The sequence below is a fragment of the Cavia porcellus genome, unplaced genomic scaffold (assembly GCF_034190915.1).
Source record: "Cavia porcellus strain 051 isolate PalLab524CR breed Dunkin Hartley unplaced genomic scaffold, mCavPor4.1 scaffold_16, whole genome shotgun sequence".
NCBI classification, from domain to species: Eukaryota; Metazoa; Chordata; class Mammalia; order Rodentia; family Caviidae; genus Cavia; species Cavia porcellus.
This window is the reverse complement of record NW_026947499.1, coordinates 4,332,275-4,341,075: the sequence shown is the minus strand read 5'-3', so window position 1 is coordinate 4,341,075 and position 8,801 is coordinate 4,332,275.

Genomic DNA, 8,801 nt, shown 5'->3' with positions numbered 1-8,801 from the left:
CACCTGTGTTTATGCCTGTTTATGAGACTCGGCACCCATGCATACACTGGGTGGTGACCAAACCTGGGTAGTCAGTGTCTCCCTGGCCTCAGGCTGTCACCAATTCCCAGTGGTGTGCGCATTCTGGTTCCTCTCTTATTATCCTGAGAAAAGTCTTGGGACATGCCAGGGGTGTAGCTCTCAGGTTGTGTGTCTGTGTGGCCCCCCTGGATATCTGCCTCCCTGATTTAGGGGGAATGTCTTGCACCCCACAGTTGGCCATAGGGTTGCCGCTCACTCAGCATACCTGGGTGGACCCCTCTCAGACCCTCCTGCTGCCTGCAGCTCCAGGACAGATCTCTAGGTCACCTGTGGCCCCAAGGTTAGAGGGGAAGATGGGAATACTCAGGGCTGGCAGCACAAGTGTCCCCACTGTAATGTCCTTGTGACTACATCTGTTGAATGCTTAAAGCACATGCCCCCCTCCTGTTTCCTCCTCATTCTCTGAGCAATAGGGTAGTGTGTGTTTGTGTGCTTGTGTGTGTGCATTCTGAGAGTCAAGTTCCCTTTCTAAACTACTTTATTGCAAGTCCTTCTGTTCAGAACACAAGCAACACCCACCAAAAGGCACCAAGCCTTGCTCTTCCTAAATCTGGTTTAGACAACCTGGAACCTTTCAGCTAAATCTCAAGGCCACAGCAAGGATTTACACTGAAATCACTGAACATTTCAATGTTGGCCCTAAGTTCAAGTTACCAAGAAAGGAACAGAAAGAAGAGAAGGAAATTAATAAAAATGATAGGCGCAGATGAGCACAGGAACACTCAGCACAGTGGAGCTAGGTTTGAGCATTGGCTCCAGTAGACCAAGGCAGGATCAAGTGTCTTTGCCAGACCAGGGGGACCAGGTATGATCTGCTCATCCAGCAGCCCTCTGTGCCTCCTACGGAGCCTGGAACAGAGAAGTGCTCAGTGGCACACATTGAATATATGAATATGAGAACAATGAGGAATCTAGATCCATGCAAGGCAGAAATCTAAGCACATTAATCAGCAGCCCTCCTCGAGAGCGGTGTATGTCCCGATTTCTGTACACTGCTTTTCTAGCTATTGATGGCCAGGACAGAGGCTCTCTCAAGGGCATCACAGCTCTGTCTGGCATTGAGTCATTTCACTTATTTAAATTTGTTTTGCATTTTGCCTATTGAGCCAGAGCATATTCATAAGGAAATCAATATACAGATGTCTCTCAGTGCAGAAGAGCTTTAATTCTTCACACAAATTTAATTTTATTTTTGTGTTTAATACTCATCAGTAAATATTGCAAAATAAAGACCAGCCCAAGCAATCCAATTTCACTGAAAACTGCAGAGCTGAGACAGAGGAAGGATCCAATGGACTAAACTCCACATCCATACGGCCACAGTTTTAAATTTGTCCTCTGGCCAAATGATGATTGAAAAAATAATCTAAAGAAAACAAGGTTTTCAGAAAGAAACTTTTGGCAACTCATACAAGCACAGAAGATCAACAAGAACAAGAAAGGCCCAGTGTTGACCTTGGTATGACCTTGACCCTGCCCCACCAGCAGTGCTCAGGGAAGGCAGGAAACAGTCCTGCCAACTCTCTAGGCTGCACACTGTGTCCACGTCCACCAGTTAACAAACTTCTAGGTCCTCATGTGAATCCCTGCAAGGCAAGGACGGCACATAAACGTGTGAACCACGCTGGAGCAGTTCCTCAGGGCAAGCTTCCTGGTTTACTAAACACACAGCCATATCCTTTGTGTTCTCAAAGAAACAGGAAATACATGATCCTCTTGGTCTAACCATTGTTTATCAGTGCTCAATTAAATAAGACTAAGACTTACTTCACTTCTCTTGGAATGGTAGTGCCAAAAATAAAACAGAAAAAAAAAAAAATCACAAGATATACACAGGTGCACTGTGGGTTTCTGACAACTAGGAGATTGAAACAAGATTATTTGTATCAGCTGCTTGAAGCTAGAATGGGTGACCTAGAGGGAAGCTAACAAAAAAGAAAAGAAGGAAGAAAGGAAGAAAATGAAAAAGAAAGAAAAAGTGAAAGAAAAAAGAAAGAAAAATAGAAAAAAGGAAGAGAAAAATCCTTCATGACTCAGAAATTCATATTCCAGTCCCCTCACCAGTGTGTTAGCCAAGGGCATGCAAGGGCTGCGTTGTAAAGGAAACTGAGCTTTGCTCCATTTAATGACGGAGGAGAAATGGGCTCTGTGTTGCATACATGGTTTCCTGTGAAGGTTCACTTGTTTTTCTTTAAATTACAAGCCCAGCCTCTCTCTCCCTGCACCTCACAACACAGTGTGCTCTCAGAGCCAAAGCATGTGTGTTCTTTCTTCTTCAGCTCTGTCTTCTTCTTCAGCTCTGTCTTTGGAAAACTCAGATTTGAATTCAGTTTGTAGTTATGTCGTTTAGACCAATCAGGCTGCCCCATTTGGGGGAACGTGGCCAGATGAATGTGGGATGGTCCTGTCCCAGATGCCTGTATTCACTGGTTTTTTGAGAATGACAAGACACATTGCTGGCTGTGTTGTGATACACAGCGGTCTCCTCAGAATGGCCCTGGGAGACTCATGGACTCACTGGCTGGCTTCCCTGTCCTACACAGGAAGTGACTGGAGAAACCTTTCACTTTGCTTCAACATTCTTTCAACATCAGTTATAGCTTAGCACAGACCTGGGCATTCCCTTCCCTCTGGAGGTGGCGATGGGCATCACTCTGCCTCTCTTTGTTGATAATCCTAGGAGTCTGGTGTCTTCCAAGCTCAGGGAGGAGCCCAGTGCTGGATTCCTGCCACCTTCCCTACCTCAGTCTCCCCACACACCCTCATTTAACCCCATGAGCCATACATTTATCTCAGGCGTTTCTTTCTGAGTTAAATGCATTTAACTCAATATTGCTCTGAGGCTGTAATATTTTCAGTTCATATCCTTGCTTTTGTTTCTGTTTCCTCGGTTTATTTAGCTCCAGTTTTGATTGGCAGAATCTCTCAGCACTCAGAAGAAATAGGGAAAATCCCACAGACACCCCTCAGCAGACCTTCCTGCTCTGCCTGTCACACCACAGCAGCAAAACAAACACAGTTATTTCTACAAATAAACCCTGAGTGACAGCCTCCCTCACTCAGTGAGCTTCGCCTTGGTTTACTTTTCCTCTCTGTGCTCCCCGCCACTAATTCTCTGTGCCGGTGGACTTCTTAAAACAAGCAGATATTTAGGAAGGAAAATCTTTCAGTGTTACAAAGTCATTTGATGCCACCTTTTGTTTATAGTTTGAGGGTTGCTTGGTCAAGGGACCTCTCTGGGCCGATTTATTAGGAAGAAATTATTAATCATCCCTCACTCCCTGAGTCACTGCCCTGAAACAGAAAGACTGCCATGGCCGTTCTGCAACACTGGCTGGAGGTTTTCACTTACTGTTCTCTGACACAGAGAAACCCTGGAGTAGGCTGGCTGCCTTTCCTCTTGGGAGGAGCAGGGTGGGGATAGATATCCCTCGGCCACACCCTAAACTAACAGTAGCACTCAGGTTTACAGGGTATTCAGGCTTGACACTGACCATGATAGCCTAGGAGAGGGTTCTGTCACTGGGCCAGGGTTCTGGGTGCCTCTAGTTACCATCAGTAGGAAGGATCACCCTAAAATGAAGGGAAAGATGAAGGGCCCGGTTGCATGGCCTTCTTCCTCTTTTGTTACACTGACACATTTGTGCAGCACACTGGCAACTGTGGCCATTTAATAGAGGTCATTTTGTGACATTCAGTGTACTTGTGATTGTTTTCCCCAGGCCTTACTACGATCCCAAACTTCCTCAGGGACAGCGGAAGCTGTTTCTCCCTTTCTCCTGCCTCCCCAGGCCTTGGCAATCACTAGGCTGTTTGGTGTTTTATGGGTTTACCTCCTAGGAAAACTTCACATCCACAGGCTGGTGCAAGAAGGTATGGTGCCTGGCTTCACTGGCTTAGCACCATGTTTGCAGGGTCACCATGTCATAGCAGCCTCAATCTCTGTCTCTGTGTGAATACCATACCACCTTATGAATAAGCCACTTTAATCCCACCACTCGCTGGCAGACACCTGGATTTTCCTTTGTGCCATCTCTTTGAGCCACAAACACTGGAAGCTCTCTAACCACCAGGTTCTTCTCAGTGGGTGAGCCATTCCCAGCCAGTGTGGACTAATTCTGATTTAGTGGAAGGGAACAAGAGCTCCTATTTTGAGCCAATCAGAACAAAACACATATGACAATTTTTAATTCTACTCTTTTGTCCTACACAAATGTCAATCTAAGGCTAGACCAGTGTCTGCCTTTCATTAGCACACAATGCTCTTGTTCACTACTATGAACAAAATTTCCAACATTACATAGTACATTCTAGTTAAATATTTGACGTATTAGAGGATGAAGCAATGTCGATCTAGAATTTATTTTCTTTCCTTTATTGCAGATACTAAGCCATGTGTTTGCTCTTTCATTTGTGTGTGTGTTTGTGTGCATGCATGCATGTGATATGTGTGTTTCTGATCAGATTCAATCCCAAAAATACCAAAATGCTTAGATGGCTCCTACCTTCCTAGTCTATACTTCTGGAGCTGCATTCTGAGCAGATTCTAAAACATAGTTCAGATTTATGTGGGCAAATGGGCGATGCTGCCTTGAGAACCAAGCACAGAATTAGTAACCACTACGTGTTTGGAATAACCAGACCCAGACAACAGACCATAAGATAGTGTGGTTAGTAAGGCATGCGTTTATCAGCAGTGACAAATTCTGATTGTGTTCCCTTGAGTCAGGAGAACTTTTTAAGATATATTTTTGTCAGTGTGGGGATGTACATGATTATGAGTGGTCATCAAGGACCTAGCTCTGCTCTTTATCGCATTTGTTTATTTTATGTAATATTGTTATTGTGTAATTGAAAGAGGGTCATCACAACTGCAGTTATCTCCTTCTTCTGGAAACTCTCACAGAACAGGATGAATGACGAGGGGAGAAAAGGAGATCATGTTGCTTTGATATTATTTGGTTGAAAAATGTAAGCTGTACCCTGAAACACGCATAATGCTTATTCTTAAACCTCGTTGGCCAGACTCTGGACACTTGACCCGGGCCTAAGCCAATCATAGATGCATGGGGATTGCACATAGAAATGTAGACATACTGTGATTCTGACGAGTGTGAGCCCATCAAGTTCTGTCTCCAGTGTCTGGAGGAGGGGGGGACAGCATGCTGTTCATCATGTATCTGAACAAAATAAAGGGTGCATGAATTGGGTGAGCATCCAACAACGCTAGTGTTACAAATACTCCTCTGGGAGGAAATAAGGTCATTTTACATGATGAGACAGAGGGTTTTCATTGTTTTAGTCTTAAAGGAAACTGAATACATTTAAATATTGTAGTGATAAATCTGTTCTTTTTTCAATGTTTTCTGAGCTTCTCTGATTGTGTTAAAACAATCTCTATTGCTGGAAATTTTTTCTTCTTTTTAATGCTAACCAACCTTTTTAACAGCATGCACCTCTTCTTGGTTCAAAGCTGTGCATAGGTGGCAGCTTCAGATCCTGTCTCCATGTTACTGTGCTTATTTTACTATAAAGACTCGTCATAATGACTGTAGCTTTGGAAGGTTCTTAGTGATAATAGAAGTTATTTTAAATGATGTATTTCATAAGTCAAGTATTATGGTATCATGAAATTTCTCACACAGTTTTCAGGAAATCTGAAAATGTCTTAAAATTGTTGATCATTAAATAACAAAAGAGAAGATTCCTATAACAATTGAGAATCTAGAAGAGACAGCTGAAAGTTGAATCTAGAATCATTTTAAAGCAGAATCAATGGAAAATTTAAAAGTGCTACTTTGCTATTTCTTGTCCTTTGATGTGCCAACTGCTGCTGCTTCAGAAAAAAACCTGAGGTATTCAAGGCATGGATGAAAAACCTATGGATCTCTTGCTTCATGAATTAGCGTTAAATAGCATAGGAAGTTGCAACTTGTGAGCAGAGAGAGATAGAAAAATAGATGGTATATATATATATATATATATATATATATATATATATGCACAAAAACGTGATCAATTCTGAAAACATACAGATAGAAAAGGCAGGTGTCCCTCTTCCTGAATGGACGTGTTAATTACTGATTCAAGCACTTAGTTAGACCTGCACCTAGAAAGAACTCTGTGCTGTTATCTGCAATATTTCCGCCACTAGGAAAACTAAAAGTTCCGTACCTCTACAGGAGCCCCGCAGCACCAATATCGACTTTGTGCACCACATATTATGGCAGTGTTATTGTCAGCATGGAGAGAGTGCTTGGGCACTGTGGCCAAGGGGAACCTGGTGTTAGGTGGTGTGAAATCGGGCACTGAGTAGCAGAGATTCACATAGCGAGAAGCAGTATTTTCTTCATTTTTTCAATCATTTCTATTATCTCCGAGAAAGGGATGCCTGAATGGAGATCTTTTAAGCCTTGAAAATCCCCCATGTCTCCTTCAACAGCAAGGGTGTGAGGAGTCTGCAGATGGTAGCTCCCTGGAAGCTGAAGGATTCTTGTCCATTCTGGGTACAGGCATGGATCAAGCTGTGTGATGACAACCTGGATGTCCAAACATCTTGTCACATCCCCAATCCCACACAGCCTCACAACTAGGAGGAAGGCATACAAAACTCAGTATTCCTTTTTTTTTTTTTTTTTTTTTGTCTAAAATTTTCTTATTCCTTAGATTTTATCTCCAAAAGCCCCAGCCCTTACTCTCTGTGAGGTCTGAGGACCACACAGGGTCTCATGCTGTTCAGAGACCTGGAGCCCCCCTAAGTGGATCCAATGTAATTTCTTAGACCTGACATAAATTTAGGCTTGGCATCAAGGATGGGGCAAGGCTGGAATGGAGCAGTGGAGGATTCTGCTGCACTTATTTGTAACATTTTTCTAGGTGTACAATGTGTTTTCTCTAATTTTCACCTAGAGCAGTGATTTAAAGCCAGAAACGGTGAATTCTATTAAAGGACAACCATCAGTCATTCCCAGGCAGTATCGGCTAGCATATGTAGGGTGAGAGGCGATGTAAAGTTAATGAAGGGGGTGTGGATATACCTCAGCAATGTCAGTGCTGTGACATTCCATCTTGTCACTGAGGATTGAAATCCTGAGAGACACAGCCTGCAGCATAAAGAGGTTAGAAGTCTAGAAATTATGCTACTTCTCAAAATCTTGAATTCTGATTGGTTGTGGGGGGTGCAACTCGGTCACACAGCATTTGCCTAGCATGCGTGAGGCCTGCACTCCATCCCCAGCACGGCAAAACCAAACAACATAATAACAGATAATGACAAATAAAACATAGTTTTATGTGACTCAATACTCATTCTGTGAGGGTGCGCTTGTAGCGGGTCCCTGTGGGGTCGGGCTGCAGCCTGACTCATTGGTTCTGTACATGGTTTTCCATCTGCCTATCAGCTGGAGCCCACCCCGGGGACCAACCTTCCATTGCTTTACTCTCCCCTAGTTGCTTCCTCCACCTCATTAGCCCCACAGAAACTCCCAGGAGGAATGAGGCTGGGGAATGAGACTACAAGAACATGGTGATGAAGAGCTTGGTGAGAGACCTCTCCCCAGAGACCCAGGACTACATGGCTTCGTTGCGAGTGTCCAGCAGCCCTTTCCTCTCCTCTCAGGGACAGAGGCCACGCCCAGCATGACTAGCATCCAGGTTTCCCAGGGTGCTCTCGTCTGTAGATGAATCCCCTCACCTAGGGACTCCCTCAAACTGGATGGCCAGGTCACCTTATCCACCTTCAAGCATGGAGGTAGCCTGACAGATTTTCATGATCTTGGACTCCTCCACGAACAGCTGGCAACCCCATTCTGACCCAAGAGATGTGAGGAGACTGTTGATGACCTCTCCTCTAAATGCTTTCTACTGACAAGTACAGACTCAGCCTGTCTTCAGGGTGAGGGCATACTTTTCAAAACACTAGGAATCATCTTGTAACTGTAGAGAAGAGATTACAGGCTAAGATAATGTGTTGTGTGTAATAGAAAACCAACACAGAAAGAGCCTGGAGCCTCTAAACCAAGCAGAAATGGCCCAGCTGAAGGTCTTAGGGAATGTGGACAAGCACATGCCCTCCGCTCGCACATCCAGCCATGTGGAATTAGTGCCAGCAGCGCTTAGTGACAGATGATCTCCAAGAAAATGATTTTCAAGTCCTTAGAAAGGCAGTGGAATGACAGTGAAATCTGGGGATGAATTTATCTTCTCTGGGGTCAAATTTATCAATCTGAAAGAGAAAGCACTGCACATGACATCATCCTTGGCAACCACCCCCACTTAGCACAGCCTCTGAAGTCATCCCCTTGAATGTGCAAGTCCTTGGAAGCATCACATATGGCCCTACAGCCCCAACCTCCAGACAGGGCAGATGCAGTCAAAGCCTCTGTTTACAATCAGCCAAAGTCATGGGGTAGATGCAGCCAGTGAAGAAAGAAGTCAAATGTGGGGAAAACACAGGGACATATTCTTGAATGACAGAGCCAGGGGACTCATTCTGGTTTGTCTCTGCTCTTCGTGAAGAGGACAATGACTCAACTTCCCCACTTGTCAGAAAGATTCACGTGGAAAATACACAGGTAACAGTACATTCTGTTTGCTTAATCAATGTCCATACAAAAGCCCCAAGTCCCCTTAGCAGACCGAAAATATTAAAGATTATTTTCCAGTTCAGATCTCTCTATTGTTCTCCAAACCATGGCTGAATTCAAGCTCATTTTGCTAGG